General features: G+C 40.7%; 1 long non-coding RNA gene across 2 annotated transcripts in view; it reads right to left on the reverse strand.

Annotated features, from left to right (window-relative positions):
• Positions 1-9,006: 9,006 nt before the first annotated feature.
• The window catches only part of LOC132424949 (uncharacterized), a 125,407-nt gene continuing 111,776 nt past the window's right edge, over positions 9,007-22,637 (reverse strand). For both annotated transcript variants that reach the window (XR_011246448.1, XR_009519310.2), the window contains exon 7: positions 9,007-9,754. This is a non-coding gene — a long non-coding RNA (uncharacterized lncRNA). The remainder of the gene's footprint in view (positions 9,755-22,637) is intronic.

The raw sequence follows: 22,637 nt of genomic DNA on the forward strand, positions 1-22,637 counted from the left end.
GGGAAGTACCTCAGAGGGACAGAACGTTGATAACTAGAGATTATCTAAGGACATTTTGAGTCTGAACCCCACGGTGATGATAAATCTATCGTTGAAAATGCAAGTATGTAGCTCCGAAGAGAACGGGGCTAGATGTACAGATCTGGGTCTCACCAGAATAGAACATATGATAGAAGCCAGTGGAAAGGAAGCGATAAACCAGGTAAAGTATATAGAACGGGAAGAGGAATGAGGATAGAAGGTGAGAGAAAGCAGGGGCCGGTGCAGGAGAACTACAGATGATACGGAGTGTACAAAGGAAAGGAACAAGTGCAGCAGTGGAGAAGTGGGAAACAGGAATAGGCAGTAATACCACATACTACGGGAAAATGAGGGTAGGGCGAGTCCTGGAAAAAAAGGCAGCCTCTGAGAAGGAATTTCAGCCAGACTGCAGTGGTTTAAATGATCAATGATAAGATCACTGATAAGCATCAAAGAGCTGTTCTTGAGAAATTGAAGATGAAGGAGAGAAGCAAGGTCAAAACAGATCCACATACAGACACAAACATATAAACATGGAACAGAAAGAGATGTAGATAAGGTGACTTGGACACATTGGGGAGAAGAGAAAAAAATAGTAGAAAGCAAAGAGTTGGCAATAAAAGAAAGAAAAGAGATGACTAATATAGAAAAATTTTAAAGGTGGGATGTGGAACATATAGGGAAGGGATTACCTTGAAGAAAGTAGAAAGTTATTCCCATGAGACACCTAAGAAAGAAGTAAAGATACAGAAAACAACATTGAAGCTGAGAACAGGGAGCCTGACAAAATATTATATATTAAATAATATAATGTCAATCTCATCGATAAAGTACGGGTTGAAGTTGACTGCTAAAACTACATGGCCAAGGTGAGGCCCAGGTCCACTAGAAGCAATAGGAGAAAGAGTAAACTACTGCTAAATATAAGCAGGAGGGTCTGGGAGGCTGGTAATTTGAGACCCTAGGAAGCCTAGAAAGGAGAGGTCAAGGGCAGAGGGACCATCACAAGTAACAGTGATTATGAACAAGTCTCTGGGGTTGGAATGGGTCCAAAGCCCATCCCGCCACTTCTCAGCTATGAAACTTCAGACAAGTTACTTAACCTCTCTCTCTGCCTCAGTGTCCTTATCTGAAAAATAGAGATGATAGTATTATCTACCTCAGAGGATTGTTGTTAGGATGAAAGATATCAATAAATACAAATTACTGGAAATAATGCCTTGCCCATGGAGAGAACACCCAGCCTTCTCTCCTTCACTTTATACTCAGTGTGGCTGACTTCATGAAAAAGGAAAATATTTTTGAACTAAATTACACTGAGTAAATGACAGACCACAGACCATTCTTAAATTATTTGTAAATTTAAAAGTGGACTGTTATTAGCCCCAGACGTCTCTAACTGGCTCAATTTCAGGCTTTCTCAGAAGTAAAAAACAAAACCAAAATAAAACAAATTCCAGCATGGTGTGATTCTGAATTATTAAACCTTTTTACCTTTCTCTACTTCTAAATTTATTCATTATTTGAAAATCTAAATCTCTGCCACTCTGACCACAAGTTTCTACATCAGCTACGGAAGGCTGAGGTTAAACAGTTCTACAGGCATGTGTTGGATGTGAGGGTCGAGTGGATAAACTGTATCAGATCAGGCACATTTTGGATTTGTATGTCAACCTGTATTGGATACCTACATTAGGGAATGGATGTGCGCTGTCTTAAACAGTTTAGGAGACTGTTGAGTCACAAAGTGACCATACCTTTTTAAAATCCCCCCCAAGTGTCAGAGAATGCCAAGTATCTCAAGTCCCAGGAGCTTCAGCTACTGGATCTGCCTTTATAGACTTCTGCCTGTGTGATATCTGTCTGCAACACTCTCATGTTTACTACATCCATCATGTTGTATACAATAATTATGCAAGTGTTTACAAGAGAGCATCACAAAGGATAAATTTTAATAGAGTGTATTACAGCCAGTCATTTTCCTTTGATGTCTCAAAGATGTGGAGTAGAGTTTATTTCCATCTATTTAATCCTTGAGAAAACATTTGCAGAGTACCATTAACATAAGTAAACTCTTCAATACCCCTTTATCAAAATGCCATCACCGGGACTTCCCTGGTGGCGCAGTGGTTAAGAATCCGCCTACCAATGCAGGGGACACAGGTTCAATCCCTGGTCCTGGAAAATCCCACATGCCTCGGAGCAACTAAGCCCATGCGCCGCAACTACTGAGCCCGCATGCCACAACTACTGAAGCCCACGTGCCTAGAGCCGGTGCTCCGCAACAAGAGAAGCCACCGCAATGAGAAGCCCGCGCACCGCAACGAAGAGTAGCCCCTGCTGGCTGCAACTAGAGAAAGCCCGCATGCAGCAACAAAGACCCAACGCAGCCAAAACTTAATTTTTTTTTAAATGCCATCACCAGTTACAACTCTCCAATTCGTAATATACTTGCCATGGATAGCTTTCCCTATTCCACAATTCCCAGTTTAAGCCGAGCCCATTGCTTTAAGTGTTTTAAGTGTCTACAGCCATGAGAGAGCAGGAAATTTCTTATGAAGAGTCTCAGTGAGGAGAAAAAGCAGATCTTCCTTGTGTGGAACGACCTTACCCACCGCAGGACAATCAGCACCCCAACCCGCCTCCATACCCAGCACCAAACGCCAACAGAACCCTATAGCTTTCACAACAGTCAAAAAAGTCCCACAGGTTCCTCAATACACACTAGGTAGAAAGTACTAGCCAGCCTCCCACTGAGAACCCCCGGCACTGATTACAAAGAACTTCTTAGAAACACTGGCTGGGCCTAGGTGTTCTGAAAGGGATGATATTTGTTAAGAACTCCAGCACTGGAATTCGAACTACCTGGACCCAAATCTCATGAACTCTTGGAGTGTGAACGTAACCTGACTGTGTCTCTTTCTTCATCATAAACGGAGATGATAATGATGCCTACCTTGTAGGGCTATTTCCAGGATAATATGAAATAATACATGTAAAGTAGTTAGAAATTTGCCTGGCATCTAACTAAGAATTCAAAAAGATTAAGTATTCATTACCTGTGATTTCCAACGTGGAATTACATAGGAGGTACGTAGGCACTCTTTGTGAAATACTGACTTTATGAATCTGCCTAACCTTAGTTATACGGGGTTTCCTAAAAGTGATAAGACAAGGTTATCAGATCAATTATCATTAGAGTTGGAGGACCTGTAAGTCATACATTACATCTTTTGCTTCATTAGTAAAATCTCCTTTGAAAAGGAGCTTACCTGTGGAGTAATGTACCGTAATACAATGCATTACGTTTAGGCTGACTGTTATTTAGCTGCACAGTCATTTCCTCTTTTCAGTTGTCACCCCGGCTCCAAAATCTGCTCAAGTACAAGATCAGCTACACAAAATTTTTACCTGTGTTAATGACCTATAAGTGCCAGTCAGTAGGATGATGTGTTCTCATTAGTGGTCCTCATCTCATTAGAAGCCTGCTCTCACTGATAATGGACCTCAGAGGTCAATAAAAATCTCAGGAAGAATTCTCTTTAATTTAATAGATGGACAGGTGTGTGGAAGCCAAGTGCTATACATGGTTTTATTGCACATGCCTACAACGATTGCGAAGGCATCTGCAGAAACCTAGCACTAAATCCCAACATGGTTCCTGCTGAAGAAACCATTAACTCTAATACCAGGGTTTCCCATCCAGATTTCAGAAAGTACTAAGAGTCATCAGAGTGATCTCAATAACTCCAAAAAAGAGCATCTCTATTAAACACCCAAGAATTTATATTGGTTTTAATATCCAATCTCATCTCACCTGATAAATGAATGAGCTGCAGCAGCAGTGTCCTTTAAAAAAAAATGCAATGTCATCCTTCCAGCCTTTTCAACAAAAGTATCAATACTGAAACATGAGTTAAAATATCTAAGCAATATGAAAAGTGAGGTGGTATTTCAGTTGTTTTTCAGTGTCCCTCCCCCAAAGGAATTTTTCTGTTTCATGTGCATGGCCCAGCCAGGGTCCTAATAGGCCAGCCAGGGTCCACTTCAATAACAGCGCTTGTAAAAGTAAGAGCATGGCTAGCCAGCAAGCATGCTAAAAAAGCAGGTGCTAAAAAGTGGAGGTTTATGCATGTACAAGATACCCAAAGTAAGATGTGTTTCCTGAGATGAACTGGAGAGGAAACGCCTATTCAGATAAACAAGACACATCTTATCAATGTAAAATAAATCACCTACCCAGAAATTTCTTGCATTTCTGCCGAAAAACGTATTTACAAACTATGTAGGCAAATTGTTCTGCGATACCACCTCACTGTGGCCATGTCTCAAGATTTATGGTTAGTGACATTTGCAGTAACCAGGTAGTAAATCGAATCTCACATGAGAAGAATGAAATATGGAAATGTAAAGTGAATCCAAGAATAGTATTTTTTTGACAAGAAAAAGTCAAGACCCAGAAAGGTATGGATGGCCTTGTGTACTCCTCTAAACCATTTTTCTACTATAAAGCATTCACATTTCAGAAAATCAAAGATGAAGCAAAGAAGTAGCAAAGACGTTTAAAGGTTCAAAATACCCTGGCGTCTATTCATAACCGCTCAGGAGCAGAAAGGAAAATCAGTTAAATTTGGCTTCTCTCTCAGACAGTTCGATGATGATCCCCTGATGCTACAGAATTTAATGCAAACTTCTTCCGCCGGTCAAGGCGACCGGGCAATTGGGAAAGATTCACACTTCCCCTGAGCTTCTCACTACAGCTCACACAGGGACCAAGAACGAGTATCTCCTCCCTTCTTCACTTCTAATCTGCAAATGAAACCATGACCCACCCTCAGAGGATGCGTTTCAGTCATCTTCCTACTCTTTAGTTCTCTCCTAACCGGGCTGGCATCTAAGTGGCTGCGCATTCAGCCCTTGACATTCTCTCTTCCCCAGCTCCTCACTTCGGCGAATGAGCCGGGGTTCGCCTCTCGTCAAACCTGTGGAATAATCCACTCCTTCGGACTCGGAGATACTTCTCAAAAAAAAAAAAAAAAAAAGACTATATATATATATATATATATATATATATATATATATATATATATATAAACTTTGGTCTCTAGAAAGGGCATGTCAAGTAACGATTTCATTCAAAACCCTTTCAGAAAGTGTAACTTATTATTAGCCAATTACTCTTCCAAACAGGAAATTAACACACACACACACACACAATTTGCGGGAAAATTCTGTCAGGCGCTGAGAAAGTACGTCAGGTGGAAAGCACCCAGCCCCCCCGGGTCTTCGTCTCTGACTCGAGGACCCGTTGAGGACAGCGTTCCCGCCGCGCTCTGCCTGGGACTGCTCGCCGACCCCGCCCGGTGCCCGCCTGCCCCTCCTGCCCTCCATCCCTTCCGGGAGGGAACGGCTGCGGCCGCCAGGGCTGCGGCAGGTCTGGGGTGGGCGGAGGCATACGGGGCCGGCTCTCCCCCCACGTCCCGGAGCGCGCGGGCGCCACTTACATGCCCGGACGGAGATGAAGGGCTCTGCCTGGCGGCCAGCCGGCGGCCACCCAAGCTCACCAGAGCCACACCAGAGCCACAGTCGCCAGGTCACCTCCGCCGGGCGGAGCTGCTCCAGCCGCCACGCCGACTGCGCGCCGCGCGCCACTCCGGCTCCGCAAGTCCGAGCCCCGCGCAGAAGTTGAGCTCGCTGGGCGGGCAGAAGTTGGTGTGCGGGCTCGCGGGTCCAACGAGATGCGTCTCCCTGCGGAGGGCGCGAAAGCAGCTCGGCCCCACTAGGCATCACCCGCGACGCGGAGAGCGCAGGCGGAGCGCCTTGGCGACTCCCCGAGGCGCCCGGGGCCGCCGAGATGCGCGCCCCTGCTCCGCCGGGAGCGACTGGCAACCTGCGAGCCCAGCAGCCCCGCAGCTTCCTCAGCCTTGGTGCCATGGAAACGCGCTTGCCGCCCTCCGGGCCCGGCCCCTCCGGAGCGCTTAAAGAGACAGCCCCGCCGCCACCGCGGCTCGACTAGCTGTTGGGCGCCCCCCACCCCCGCGCCCTCCTCACCCGCTCCTCTCTCCTGCGCCGCCAGGAGGAGGCGCGGCGGGGGCTGGACGCTGGGGGCTGGAGGGGCAGCTAAGAAGATATTTAGGGGGCTCTGCTCAATCCTCCCGCCTAACCCTGCTACCTACCTCTTCCTACCCACCCACCCAAGACACACACCCAAACCTCGCCAAAGAGACGAAGCGGCTCTGTCTTCCCCTCACACACCAACCTGCTCAGAACCAAGCCAGCTGTACATCTGCCACAAACAGAGACCAAAGGAAGGCTGACTTTTGATTCTTGCTTGCTCCGCTCGCTCCCAACCCGAGTCTTGGGAGTCGGTCAGAACACAGGCCCGGGAGGGGGGCGGGGGGGGGCGAGGTCGGTTTGAAGTAGGAACCAAACAGCAGTTGATTGAGTCAAATCTCCTGCCAAATCGACAGTTGCAGGGCACATCGTCGGCTCATCCAGAAATCCTCGTTACTCCAAATGGGATCATCTCCCTTCAGTTTATTTGGCCACCGTCTATCTCACCCCCTTCAGGCACCAGAGTTATGAGAAGGAGCCAACCCTTTTCCAAACCTACTCCCTCCTTTCCTTCAAACCAGCTCCTCTTCCCCCAAATTTGCTGAGGAGCAGTCAGTTGCGAGCCCCCAGAGCCCTTCCAGAAGGGAACGACGTCTGCTCGGAACGGGAGGCATAGGCTGCGGTGCTGGCCCGCCTGCCTGGGACGCATAGCCAAGCGCTGCGCGGTCGCCAGCAGCTCCGGCCCGAAGAGATGCCTCTGCCCGGCGCCAGCTGCTGTCTGGAAGACCACAAACCTCTGGAGTCTGATTCGTGAAAATAAAAATCTATGGTGCATTGTGCCCTCCAACAAGGACAGCCCGGCTCCGAAGCCATAATCTGTTCAGCCCTGCAGGAAACAGATCAATCTGCAGCGGGACAACTTTGTTCTCTGATTCCTAAACTTACCAAAAGTGGCTCTCCAATGACTCACTCATGGTCAAACATTTAAAGTGGTACCACCTGATTTCCTCAATCCTAGGAGCCTTAAAAGGATCTACCCCAAATGGTGTTTGGGGCTTCCCTTTGCCCTTCATAGCTGAATTAACCATCTGGCTCTTAGTTTCAGTCTTCTGAGCCATTGTTCTCCCTTCTTTTCTTTCTTCTTTTTCTGCAACTAAAGAAGCAACTGGGCATTTACAGGGGAGACTGGGGAACAAACTTTTGGGGTTTCTATGAAAAGAAAGAAAAAGATGAGGGTGCGTTAGAACCATTCCACTCCTGAATTATTTCGCATTCTGTGACTTTGCCCTCCTTGATTTGGGGAGCTGGAGCTCACACCACCCTGCAGTCTTCTCTATTTCTCCTAGACATATTTATTCTTTTTACTTTTTTTTAAATTGAAGTTAAAGTGAAAAATCATAAATATACAACTAGATGATATCTCTATCTTTTGACAGATGTCTTTAACAAACAGAATTTTGAAGCAATTTGCACAATAGAAATCATTATTTGAACCCCTTATTTTATAAAACAGGGATTCATTCTTTCTTTTTTTTCTAAATGCTTGTTATACATGAACCAAACCTTCTCCAATCACAGAGCGGATTTCGGGAAAGTGCTGACATCTGTTGTAGAAATGCATTGTCACTTGGCTAACTCTTAATTAGTTCTGATAATGACATGCCCAGCATGGGTCACTGAAACACATCGATAATTTTAACATCTATTTTTAACTCTTAGTTTTAACTCCTCCTGAACCTCTTTGTCACCTTTGTTACCAAGTGACAAAGTTGAATGCTTAATTTCACATCCTCTTCTTTCTCCTCTCCCTCTTCTAGTGAGGTGCTAATGAACAGTGAAATGACCAAGGGCAGGCAGGGCACAGTGAGGGCGGAAATAAAGAAAAGGAAACTGGTAATTCACAGTAATGGTGATTCCTGAACTGTGTGTACTAACTACATAAGGTGAGGCTGTTTTTCTTCCCTTCTGGATGTAAGTAGAGGTGAAAAGATTAACTCTTTCCATTGATTCAACTTTTAGTTTGTCTTTGGATGAAACCTAAAGACTCCGGGTTATTTCAATATAGTTTGATCTTAATTGTTTTAATGAAAATGTATAGCACACCCAAAGATGACAGTATAGCTTAACTGTACCCTGAAATTCATATGATTTGCTAAGCCTTTCTTTGCTTCTGGAATAGTTTTAACTCCGTAGGGCTCTATCTTCAACTAATCTCATTCTCTCCTGGAGTGTAAAAAGTTTCTAATCATTTTTTTTCTTTATATTACAGAAAGCCTTGCATAAATAATAGACCTTCGTTATTACAAGGCTAAATTTTATGTAAGCCACAGCTGAAACTCAGAACTATTTTAAGAGCTAAAGAATAATGGGGAAATACAGGAATGTATGTAAATTATCTGATTGCATGGTTGTTTAATAAAGGGCATGCTTAGTTTGGGTACAGGGGAAGTGAATCAGTAAGTTGAAAATCCCAAATTAGAAAAATTTCCTTTTATGTACATTAGTTTAAAACCATGTTTATTATAGATGAATATTTAAAAGCACTTCGGATGTGACGCTAAATGTGATTAGTGTATATTTCATAAAGTGAGGTTGATTTCGAATTATTGTAGCATGGATAATAATATAACACAATGCCATGTAAGCAATTACCATTAAATGAAATATACTCTTCCAGCATAGGGATTTAAAATTTTCCATGAACTGGGAAGCCCTAATTTGAACTCAGCTCTCCTTCTGCAGTCTGTTCATACAATTTTAAAATAACTGGTAATTTGGTTTTATTGGCTGGTTATGCTATTCTCTTAAAAAAGGGTGCATTATGAAACCTGTTAGTTACAGTCTTACACAGTAAAAAAGCAATGCAGTTTGGTTTGGGGATGCTATGAACACACAACATGAAGCCAGATACAGACAAAACCATTCATTCAGCGTTTATTGCCCAACATGAAAGAAATTTTAAAATTTAACAAAGCAAGGGAATGAGCCACATACACAAAGAATCAACTTTTTAAATCAAGAGAGAGAGAAGTTTTGTGATGATGGCATCCGTTGCTCAGACATAAATTTCATGGAGGAAAAAAACAGACACATCATGAATTGGGTTTTATTTTTGTGAATGGTATTTTACACTGCCAACCTGAACAGGTTTTTAAAAATGGGTTTGATATAGCAGACAAATGTTCTCTCTGAGAAGAGCCCAAAGGATTTGGGGGAACCTCCGGTGGGAATGCCACATGCTACCCCACTCTCTCCAGACCTGCATCAAAGGAGTGATAAATCTAACTAGCTTCTCCCTTGTAAGGAGGAGCTGGGGTAAGCCAATTTCACGCTTTATATATGCTCGTTGTAAAAAGGAATGCTTACCTAAAAAGAAATATATTCTGACCAGATGTTCCAAAATCTTCCTCAGCTGCTGCTTGAAGCTTTACAGTCCCCGCATACTTTATCTTCTCGTCTATCTTCTTCTAATTGAGAAATTGTTGATCCATGCAGTTCGACAGGCAGGCTGCTGCAAAAACCTTCCTGCCAAAGCTTTTCAGCCGCTCTCCTGCACACAAAAACTTCCAGTGTCTGTATGGGGACAGGAAAAGAGAACAGGCCACTTCATCTGGCAGGTGTTGTGGGTGGAAAGAGGAGCAGGTCAGAAAGCAGTTCTTCAAAGGACAGATTCTGTCACCTGAAAGTGTAATAAATTGCCATTATAGAAATGCCTACAAACACTAATGAGCCATGTACATTGAAATCTTGATGTCAGGCAAAATAGAATGAAATTCACCCAGGAACCAACTGGGATTGTCACACCAAGATGTGAATAATCATTCTTGCTTTGGTTTCATCTGCCACTAAATTTTGTCCCTACAAACCAACAGCTCTCTTTTTAAGGAAAGTGATAAATTTAGCATAAAACTCCTAAGATATCTGTCTAGTGATTAATACATAATTTCTCAGTACTGTGCTACTCATTGGCCGTAAAGACTTGACCAATCAGATGGGCGTTATAATAGAATTACCAACTCCAGAATTATGTATATTTATTAGAACATAATTAGAAGATCAGCCCAGATAAACATTTGACTTGTACTTTTTTGGAAACTGTACTTTACACAGCTAATTCCGTGTGTGTGTGTATGTTAAAAAAAAAAAACATGTAACATTAAATTTATCTCTTAACCATTTTTAAATATATAGTTCAACATTGTTAAGTATATTCGCGTGGTTGTGCAATAGATTTCTAGAACTTTTTCACCTTGCAAAACTTAAACTCTATTCCCATTAAACAGGAATTCCCCCTTCACCTCTCTGCTCAGCCCTTGGCAAACAACTTTCTACTTTGTTTCTATGCTTTTGACTACTTTAGCCACTTCATGAGTAGAATCATACAGGTTTTGTCCTTTTATGACTGGCTTATTTCACTTAGCATAATGTCCTCAGGATTCATCCATGTTGTAGCATGTGACAGATTTCCTTCTTTTTTAAGGTTGCATAATATTCCATTATAGGTATATGCCACATTTTGTTTATCCATTCATCTGTTGATGGACATTTGGGTTACTTCCACCTCTTGGCTATTGTGCATAATGTTGCAATGAATGTGGGTGGGCAAGTATCTCTGCAAGATCCTGCTTTAAATTCTTTCGGATATATACTCAGAAGTGGGATTGCTGGATCATATGGTAATTCTATTTTTGGTTTTTGGGGAAACCTCTATACTGTTATCCATAACAGTTGCACCTTTTTATACTTCCACCAACAGCGCACAAGAGTTCCAATTTCTCTACATCCTCGCCAACACTTATCTTCTATTCTTTTGACAGTCACCATCCTAACGGGTGTGAGATGATATCTCATTGTAACTTTTATTGCATTTCTCTTACAATTTGGGATGCTGAGCATTTTTTCATGTGTTTGTTGGCCATTTGTATATCTTCCTTAAAGAACTGTCTGTTAAATCCTTTGCCCATTTTTTATCAAGTAATTTGTTTTTGTTGTTGAATTGTAGAAGTTCCTTATATGTTTTAGATATTAACCCCTTATCAGATATAGGACTTGCAAAGATTTCCTCCCATTCCTTAGGTTGCCTTTCATTCTGTTGATTGTTTCCTATGATGCACAGAAATTCTTAAGCCTGATGTAGTCCCCTTTGTCTATTTTTATTTTTGTTGCCTGTGCGTTTGGCATCATGCCCAAGAAATCACTGCCAAATGTAATGCCTTAAAGTTTTCCCCCTTTGTTTTCTTCTAGGACTTTTATAGTTTTAGGTCTTATGTTTAGGTCTTTAATCGGTTCTGAGTGAATTTTTGTGTATGATGTGAGATAAGGGTTTAACTTCAGTCTCTTGCCTGTGGATATTCAGTTTTCCTAGCACCGTTTGGTGAAGAGACTGCCCTTTCCCCATTGTGTAGTTACGGCATCCTCGTCAAAATTGTTTGGCCATGTGTGCAAGGGTTTACATCTGGGTTTTCTATTCTATTCCATTGGTCTATATATCTGTCTTCTTGCCAGAACCATACCATCTTCATTACTGTTGGTTTGTAGTATATTTTGAAGTCAGGAAATGTGAGGACTCCAATTTTGTTCTTTTTCAAGATTGCTTTGACTATCTGGGGTGACTTAAAGCTAATTTTTGTATGTAAAGAGCTTCTTTACTATTATTTGCATACATCCCACTTTTCCTAACATTTTTTTTTTTCTGTCAAAGAAGAAAAAGTGAATACAAAAATCCCTTCCCTGGAAGCTTTTATTCTGAATTCCAATTTTTAATGTCTGAATGCCTTGGGTAACTGATCAAATCCTAACAGCCACTGTCAATGCCTCAACAACTAACCATGCTAATGTTGACTAGATCTAATCCTAAAGAACACACAGATGGAGCAACACAGCCTGCTGCGTGCTTCATAGTGGGTCCAGTTATTTAGGCCCTGGCTGCAATAAGCTACTCATACTGTGCCATTAGCTCACCTTTTATAAACTAAGCATTCACAACCAGGAAAGATCAAAATCAATCATTGATAGTATAGAATTTTCCATTCCTCTCCAACTCAATATGGATAAACCAGAGGAGGGTTTCACAAGAATGAATCACTGAGCATAGTAGTGACACATGAACCTCAGTGTAAATAAGGAAAAAATATCCCCCTAAGGAAAAATTATCAAAGCTAATATGGTCTTGAGCCTATCCATTTAAACCCCACATAAGAAGATAGGAAACGTTGTCGGCTATTCTCTGGAAGGATAAGCCCAAGTTATAGCTGAGGCTCTAAATCACCAACCCAAAGCTAGTGTATTTGAAAGTTCACTATCCTCCACTTTCATACAAACACAGTACACGCTTGCTCCTGGAACATTTTCTGTAGTTTTGACTGTGTGTTTTCTGAAGCATGTGAGACAGACAGCTTCAGCTACAGTGCTATGGTATACAAAGTGCAGTCAGCACACTATCAAGAAAGTGAAAAGACAACCCACAGAATGGGACAAAATATTTGCAAATCACATATCTGATAAGGAACTGGTAGCCAGTATATATAAATAATGCTCACCACGCAACAATAAAAATGGGGAAATGATTTGAATAGACATTTCTTGAAGAAGATGCATAAATATCCAATAAGCACATTGAAAAGATGCTCAATATCATTAGCCACTAAGGAAATGCAGTTCAAAACCACAATGAGGTACAGCTTCACTCCTACTAGGATGGTCATAATCAAAGAGACAGTAACAAGTATTGACAATGACGTGGAGAAATTTAAACCCTCACACGTTGCTGGTGGGAATGTAAAACCGTGAAGCCACTTTGGAAATAGTTTGGTAGTTCCTCCAAACATTAAACACAGAGTTACGAGATGACCCAGCAATTCCACTGTAGGAGGATGAGAAACATATGTCCACACAAAAACTTGTACAAGAATATTTGTAACGGTGTTACTTATAAAAGCCAAAAAATGGAAAGAACATAAATGTCCATTAGTTGATGAACAGATAAACAAAATGTGGCATATCCATACATCATAATATTATTCAGTCATAAAAAGGAATGGAGTATTGATATATTCTACAATGTGGATGAACCTTGAAAACCTTATGCTAAGTGAAAGAAGCCAGATACAAAAGGCCACGTACTTATTTATGATTCCATCTATATGAAAAGTACAGAATAGAAAAATCCATAGAAACAGAATGTAAATTAGTGGTTACCAGGAGCTGGGAGACAGTGGGAAATAGAGAGTGTTCATGGGTACAGGGTTTCTTTCTGGAGTAATGAAAACACTCTGAAATTAGGTAGTGGTGACGGTTGTATAACTTTGTGAAAACATGAAAAAGCACTGAGTTGTACACTTATTCAAAGGGTAAATTTTATGACAGGTGAATTATATATATTTTTTAAGTGCTGTTTGCTGACCGGTGCCAAACTGCAACGTGTTTCATACTCGTCCCTGACGAGATGAGAAGCTTTTGCCAGAATGAAAGTAGACTGCATCACTAAGTGCACTATTTAGTTCAGCTGATATATTTTAATGGCAAGACTTTCCCAGTGAAGTATGCAGTCCATTGATTTCCTTCTGAGGTAGGCTTGGGACCAGGTAATGAAGAGTTCACAGATCAGCTACTTTGAGTAAAGCTGCTGTAAGCTGCACGCCTGACTTCAAGAATGTGCCTGCCAACGGTTACATGACACACTGAGGAATGAATGAAGACATTCACAACTTCTGAGAGAAACCATTCCAAACCCATGTCCTATGTATCAACTGCATGTGGTAACAAAACTTCCGTTCATCATGCCTCTATATGTGAGGCAATGAGTCCCATAAGAGAATTGAAGAAGGGGAAAGAGTGGAGGTCGGAAACTGGAGGGAGAAGGGAGGGTGGAGGCGGAGGAGAAGAAGGTAAATAAATAATAAGGCAGGTGCTACACGCACAAAGAGTTTACTTTCTTCTATGGAAGTCAGACATGTGACTTGTCCTATGTGATTAGTATAACAAGTAGCAATAAAATATAGAGGAGAGGGCTTCCCTGGTGGCACCGTGGTTGAGAGTCCGCCTACCGATGCAGGGGACGTGGGTTCGTGCCCCGGTCCGGGAAGATCCCACATGCCGCGGAGCGGCTGGGCCCGTGAGCCATGGCCGCTGAGCCTGCGCGTCCGCAGCCTGTGCTCCGCAACGGGAGAGGCCACAACAGTGAGAGGCCTGCGTGCCGCAAAAAAAAAAAAAACAAAAACAAAATATAGAGGAGAAAGGGGTTAGTTTGAGGGAGGATATGCTTTCTATATGATCTGCAAAGCCTTCCAGAGGATGTATACGGGGTAGGTGATAAAAGATGATTAGGAGATCAGCAGGCACATACTTCTGAATACAAAAGACTAGAACCAGAGTAAATTAAACCAGAAGTCCTTACATATAAATTGGTGTTTGTCAAAGTGTGGCTTCCAAGCCAGCAGCATCAGCATTGCTTGGGATCTTGTTGGAAATAGTTCTCAGGTCCATCCCCGAACTACTGAATCAGCCAGTCTGGAGGTGAGCAATAGCAATTCGTTTTAACGAGCCCTTCAAATGATTCTGATGCACACTAAAGCTTGACAACCACTGTTTTAGATAAACGTAGCAACTAGTTTAAAAAATAGATGCTCTGTCCTGAAAAAAATATAGTGTTTCAGTTTAATACAGTGAATTGATCATAATATTTTACATCTGTTCTCTCCCCAAATTTTACTAAATGAAGAGTAAAGAAATGTTTTTAGTTACTATCCTCCAATACGAACGAGAGAGGAGACAACTAGTCAACCATTTCAAGAAGAGTTTGGAAGATAGAAGCCTGATGCAGGATGACTAACTGCATTGGTAGATAGAAGTCACGAAAGTTACAAGGTAGGTGCCTGTAAAAGGCAATGCCTAGGAGGAGAGAAGTGAGCTAGTTCCCCAGAGAGAACATCTGAGAAATCTGGTGCTTGAAGAAACCTGGAAGGAGTGAGTGATGCCTAAAATGAGGGGTATGCTTGTAAAATATATTGGGTAGTTGATGTTCCCTCTCCTTAGACCCCTCAAGACCCAGGTGATGTATTCTCTGAAAAAATTGAATTACAGGGGTTTATCCTTGACACAGTGGAAAACAGAGGTTGGCAGAGGGCTAACGCAAGAGCACTAGGTGGAACGTCCACAGAATAAACTGAAGCCCTCTCATGGCCCTTCTCACCTGTGGTCCCAGAAAACCTATATCCAACTGTATATCATGCACCATGCAGGAGGTTGGAGGACTGTTTTCTCGAGACCCCAGTAAAAAGGTCAGTGATTGATAATCTTCCAGTTAAGTCTACCACTTGACTACACCCACCCACAAAAGCAGAACTTCTTTCTAATAATCTTTGTAGTGCTTACTCTTAAACATAATCAGCTAAGGGTCACCAGATATAAAGAAAGCTTCCAGTATGTAGAGACCACATGAAAATAACAGATAAAAGAAACCTGAAAGAAAAGGAAAAAAATCCCCTGCCTCCCAAATTATAAATATTATCTTAAGAAAGTGGATATATTACATTCACATACACAAAAAAGTGTTTTGCTATGGAAAAGGAACACTGTGAGAAATATCTTTTTGAAATTAAAAATAGGATAACTGCAGTGAAAAAACATTCCATAGAAAGGTTAGAGAAAATCAAGGAAATCTCTCAGAAGGTAAAAGGAGGGACAGACGGACAGAGGCAGGGAGGAAGAGAGAGAAACTAGGAAATAAAAGGAAATAAAATGAGTGGATTAATCCAGGAGAAGCAGAAAGAGAGGAGAAGAGAAAACAAAGGTGAGGAATCATCAAACAAAAAAGCTTAAGAACCAGAAGACGTGAATCTCCAGATGGACCAAGTACACAGAGTTTGTGGGACAACAACTCACAGTGATGCATCATCTTGAAATTCCACAACAGCAGAGACAGAGAAAAAATTCTAAAAGGGGCAGAGATAGTACAATACGAAGGACATCATTCAGAATAGCATTGGGCTTCTGAAAACAAATACCAAGTGATATAAAATAGGGGAATAATAACCTCAAAGTTTTGAGGGAAATGGTTTTCAACCTACAATTCCATACTAGTCTGAACTATCAATCAAGTTTAAGAGAAAGACATTTCAGATATACAAAAGCTCAAAAAAACTGACCACTCACATATACTTTCATAGGAAGCTAGTGGAGGATATATCCCAGCAAAATGAGGACGTGAGCTAAGAAAGGAAAATACGGAAACCAGAAAATATGGAAAAGAGTATTCTCAGGAAGGTGACAAAGGGAAGTTTTACAACCCAAACTGTGAGCCAAAATTAAAAAGCCTCCTACAGCCAGCGAGTAAGTAGAGAATATAGGAAAAATCTCTGGAAGATAAAAGGGGAGGAGGGTCATTTAATGTGTTTGGGAGTTACAGAAATGATTTCTAGGCATTAGAACACTTGGGGAGAAAACTAACTACTGATCAATGAGAAAAGAAACACAAGAAAATTATTAACTGAAGGAAAAACAAAGTTTACTGAGAAAGTAAATATCCTGACATTATTTGGTGTAGTTGCAAACAATATGCCATCTATAAAATAATGCAAATATTGACACAGATTTGTGAAACAACTACTGAAGGCATAGTGGAAAGCAAGGTTTGGAGTGGGGTATAATGGATCCAAAATAGGGAGGAAGTCCATAAATACTGCCTAATATGATACATTAAGAAATAATAGAATAGGCTACTCTATCAGATAGATGTATATGTATGGAAAAATAGGAGAATGTTATAGAACAGAAAGAGAAAGGAGAGGCAGGCTATTGTGTAGTGTGATCAGGCCTTTTCTATGTCGATATCTGCATTCTTAGAAGGAGGCAGTCACACCCAACCTGAGGGACCAATATTACAGATAGAAGTAAGAGCAAGTGTTAAGAATTTGAGACAAGAATAAACTTAGTGTGTTCTAGAAAGGCAAGAAGACTGGTAAGCATTGAATGAGGTCAACAGTATGGGGAACAGTAGATGAAACATATCCAAATGGGAGGAAAAGCATTGGAGCTTCATGACCTGCTGTGTCTAAGAAGATTCCATGATTCAAAGAAAAACAAAGCAATACCATACCTGTTTATTTTAGTTCACGGATTTCTCCTGCCCTGCATTCTTTATCCTACCTTCTTTACCACTTTAGTACCATCAACCATTAACACCACCGGGCCCTGTAATTGTAGTAAACACTCAGAGGGAAGTTCTTTTGACTAATATATCTGAATCTTTTGCATGTCTGGGAATTAGTTTATTACCACATAAATCATGGCCTCTCTGTTTCTCTACTCCATTTTGCATTTCTCAATGTCATATTCATCATCCCAAGTTCCTATTTGCATTTGAAATAGTAGTAACCTACAAGATTTCACATTTTCTGAAAATACAAGACTCTTGTGTAGAGATTATAATGAGGCTGGCTGGGCAATGTTCTATTATTAGTAAGAATTGTGATTTTTAGAGTTGTGGGTTAATTGCTAATAACTGTATGCAGTGTTTTCCCTCAAGATGTTTTCTATTACAGTAATTAACTGAGCAGCTGGGAGAGCAGACATTAACCATTTGTCTTCACAGTAGCCCTCACTGGGGACTCTCCCCAAACCTCTGCACATGACTTTATTTGCTGTTTGATGGATAATGTAAGAGGGAACCATAAAAGATATAGGATCTTCATACTTTGGAATGAATATCCAATTTTAAACAATTTTTTCTTGTTGAAGGGATTCTTTCTCACACCTGTGATGAATAGATTACAAGAAACATAGAATGTATTTTAGATATATGGATTTATTTGACTAGTTTTTATGTGCCTATTTCTCTTCGTATCCTCACATAATGAAATTTTGTCACAGAGATTGTGTCAGAAGCCTCAGCTACACTGAAGACACCATTGGTTTATCTGTTTACAAATTAGATTGGAAATCTGTTAAGAGCCACCTTGCCTGATAGCCCTGTTCTTTTTCATGACACATGAATTCCCATTTGATTATCAATGCGGGATCCTGATTTTAGTATCCTGAATCTCCCTCTGGGACTCTCGGCGCTTCCTTGTGTGAATTCCTGTTTACTGTGTGATGTGGCCCTGCTCTCAAGACTATATGCCAATCTGATGCTTGACCCCAGGTTCTCCCAAGCAACTCTGCTGTTGTCTGGACTCCATCAATGCCAAGTTATTTTCTACATCATGCCTTTTGTTAATGCAAAGATATTCTTCTGTTTTGTTTTGTTTTTGTTTTTTATAGATAGGGAACATTTTATTTAACATTTTTTTAATGAAATGTCCCAAACCACAAGCAGAGACTAAGTACAAAAATAAATAAATAAAGCTGTGCTTTTAGGAAATCGTTAAGTATATAATAATTTTTTGTCTTCTCTCTCATTGAATAAAACAATACATTTACTACTGTTCAGATCTCATTGCTTTTTTACCTTGTTTTTCCAGAAGCTACAATTTTCTTTCTTCTTAAAATGACTCCATTTCTTTAAATCCAGAAAAGCTCTGGCTTTATACTGTCTTAAGTATTTGGTTGTAAGAGCCTCAATAGAAAGAATGCTATCTGACTTATATTAATTCCACAGAAGTCACACAAACAAGAGTAGCCAGGCCCCCTGGCAAATGAGGCAGAGGCCACAGCTTTCCTTCTCCTTCCGGAAGGATACGGGACCCTGACCTCTATGCTGTGGTCGCTGGAGGCTCAGCATAACTTACTGGGGCCACTCCCTCAGTGTCAGTGCTCAAAAGAGAGATCCACCTGCTAATTAGAGACCACGTCCTGGGCCTGAATTCTGCAAGTCTCAAAGGCCCACCTGGTACTAGGAAGAGTATCATACACTGAGGGTTTGAACCTAACACATCTGGAGGATAATGGGAGGGAAACTTCCACACAGACTTAAATAGTGGAAATCCCACAAGAGCCTGAGCCACTGGCTGGAATGACCCTGGAGACTGGATGATAAGACACTCAGAGTCGGGTAGAACTTGGACTCTGGTTACAGAGACATTCAAGAGGGCAAATTGCAAAGTAGTTAGAGGCAAGAGATCAGATAGAGAAGTGTAAGACTGTGGTCTCAGGGCCAGCAAGAGCTTCAAAAAAGGTAAAGCAGTAACCTGGGTGCCCTCATGGAAGTGGAGTTGCTCTGATGACTTGGTTGCGGATGAGGGAGCTCTGAGTCACTCTGCCTCTTCTTTTAGAAAATCTTGACTCCATAAGCTGGTTCTCTCTGTACATCATTCAAACCTAAATGATGCTATCTTCTTACTTTTTTATAAACAGTGCCTTGCAATGAAATGCTTTAATCAATCCTTTTTGATTTACTGGTTGGTTGAACCAATTTTGGAAAAGCCCTGCAAAACACGAATTAAAATACAAGTTGAATTTAGAAAATATCAACTTGCATATTCCAAAGAAGATAAGCCCTTCTTAACTCAACCTCACAATTTTTCCTCATTGCAAACTCCTTCTCAATACACTCATAGCAATAGCTAATATTGGAAGGCCAAACAAACAAAATCTGCAACATTTTCTGTCCACTTAAAATGAATTTCATATGCTAAAAATTTTTTCATATTAATATCCAAGTGTTTCAATTTTACTCTCCACTTCCTCCATCTAAATTTATTGTGAGCTCCTTAAGATGAGAAATATCTTATTTATATCCTTCAGAGTACCAGACTGTATCAGGTGAGGTCATGTTGAGTGATTGAAGTGTTTTACCTAAAACTAACGTTTTCTTAAGGCCAGCCTAGAGAACCATTTAACAAATGAGCTGATTTATACTGCCATTATTATGTTAGTTAACAGATAAAAAAAAGGATGCATAAGATAATAGCAATGCCTCTCTGGGCTAAAATATAAACACCATCCCACTTAAGAAATGAGAACCAAGGACAAGTCTTGGCATTTATTGAGTCCTTCATAAAACAAGAAAACACATGAGATTTTGCTATAATTCAGGAGCCATTCTTGTCAGTGCCTTCAAGGATAGAAATTAAGCTATATTAAAGCTTGTCTTGGCTCAATTATAGAATGAAAGTGAGGCATCTATGTCATGGTTCCAGGACAGGTTTCAAATCAGTTTGGATTCAGCGGCTTGGTCCTTATTAGGACTTCAGGGGACAGCCAAGAATTACATTTAATTCATTATCTTGTTCTGAAAGTGCTACAGTGGCTGCTACACAAATTGAAAACAGCATTTACACGGGCTAATACCTACGGTAACGTTCCAATTTATCTTTTGGGCATTATCACCTCCCAGTGTCCCTCCTTGAAAGTTTGACATGTGCCCTGAATTCTCATTTTGTAGGATGATAGATATTCACCCTGAAGAGAACACTGAAGAACCATGTTAAAATGCTAAGAATGCTACCTGAAATGCATTTTCTTAAAATTTGAAAATAGCTACAGTCTTGTGGCAGAAATGGTGTTACATATATACTTGCCTTCTAGGCAGTCTAATCTTTCTGGGCGGAAGCTGTGGCATTATTGATTTAATTCATTGCTGTTGGACTCATGTCCAGCAGCCTGGTGTAGTTTCACAGTGGAATTATTGGTTCCCTTTGAGAAATATTCAAAACCACTGATTTTTGTTTTCCATTGTTCTTAAAAAGAGAAAAAAAATAGACACTATGTTTGTCTCTGTGATGTGAAAGTAAATATAACCTGTTGAAATTCAAGATAGGAAAATGTTTCTTTAGGAAACTAGGAGGGATGATACAGGAAGAAATGTTGCCCACATACAGAGTGGTATCTAATAGTTCATTGATCTCATTGTTTAGCATCCCCTTTTAGAGTGTGCATTAACAAAAACCCTGCATGGATATTAAATTGACAGTATAATCTTAGAGTGTTTTATGTAACTAGACACTAGCAATAGCGAATACTGTATTGACTCCCAGATTTCAGGCAATGGAACTTCAAGCGACTCATATTGATGCTTTATATTGACATAAAAACTTTCTTCCAAAAAGTACAAAGCACTTTCTTAAAATTGCCTTATTGGGTTTTGTAACAACTCAGCAATGCACAGTATCTGAGACCACGGTGTGTTGAGCTGAGATAATACCTTAAGTTTCCTGATTTCTAATTTAGTATTTCAAACATTTAATCATTAGACATCCTTTCAGTTTCCAACAATGCCAAAAATTATGCATTCTATACAAGACTTGAGAAAGGTTTTACTTCAGAGACGATCCTTTTAGAGTCCATAAACCAGTAAGTAAAAGTTTAAAAATCAATTGTAAGAATTCAAGTGACTTCTTCTTTCAGCCAAGGATGTAAGTCTATTATATTCCATCCCAAAGAAGAATAACACAAATGTTAAGGAGAGATGAACAAAATAAATATTTTCCAATAACTACACAAAATATTCCAAAAGTGTAGCACATTCTCCACTAATTCAAAATGCTTGACTAATCTTTTAGCTGCAGAAACATTTCACCAGACTTTAAAAAAGCTAAGAATCAGCCATATTAGGAAGTATTTAGGATCATTTTGATATAGATAGCAATTGGAAAAGTAGTTCTTTCTTTTGGAAGGTAATCATGTCATACTTTCTTATAACATTATTTCTAGCCTTTGACTTAACAACATGCAGTGTCTAAATTATAAAATGTGCCACCAGATGTAATGAATGCATCCAGAAATGAACAGTAAAAGAACAAACTCTATATACAGGTGCAAGGTAAAGGGAGACTTGGAGGTTCAAAAGCAAGGTATTTGAGTCAAGACCTCAACCATTAATTTGCCTTCTTATTTTGTTGAGTTTAATACGATAAGCTGAGGTCTAACCAAATGCACTGCCCTCCTCTGCTCTTCTAGAATACACGTTCCCTTATTGCCCTCTTATTCACTTGGTCTTTTAAAGATATTTACATCAATTGGGAGGAAAAACCCTTTCCTAGAGCTGGCAGCTGACGGTTAGCATCTCACTGAAATTTCACACAGAGGAGCATTAAGCAAGTTCTTTTACCTTCAATTTTTTTTTTTTTTTTTTTTTTTTTTTTTTTGCGTTACGCGGGCCTCTCTCACTGTTGTGGCCTCTCCCGTTGCGGAGCACAGGCTCCGGACGTGCAGGCTCAGTGGCCATGGCTCACGGGCCCAGCCGCTCCGTGGCATGTGGGATCTTCCCGGACCGGGGCACGAACCTGTGTCCCCTGCATCGGCAGGCGGACTCTCAACCACTGCGCCACCAGGGAAGCCCTTACCTTCAATTTTGATAAGATGCATGATAGCTTCACCAACCCCTGCCATTACAATTTTGTTTACCCTTTGGACTAAAACACAGCAAAGAAGAAAAATGCATACATTTCGTTTAGGTTCAAATGACCTCACACTAGCACAATCATGTGCCATCTTTGCCTTTTCTAGATTCCATACACGTTTTCTTTCATTTGGAACAACAGTGTGTTTGGTTAATAACCACACTGTTTTCTGCTGTTAAGTGAACTGAAGTACCATTAACACATATTAAAGTACCATTGATTCCATTAGTGCCGACAAGCACTAAATCCCAATTTCTTTTTTAAATAAGCATTTAGACAAATGCA

The sequence above is a fragment of the Delphinus delphis genome, chromosome 4 (assembly GCF_949987515.2).
Source record: "Delphinus delphis chromosome 4, mDelDel1.2, whole genome shotgun sequence".
Classification (NCBI taxonomy): domain Eukaryota; kingdom Metazoa; phylum Chordata; class Mammalia; order Artiodactyla; family Delphinidae; genus Delphinus; species Delphinus delphis.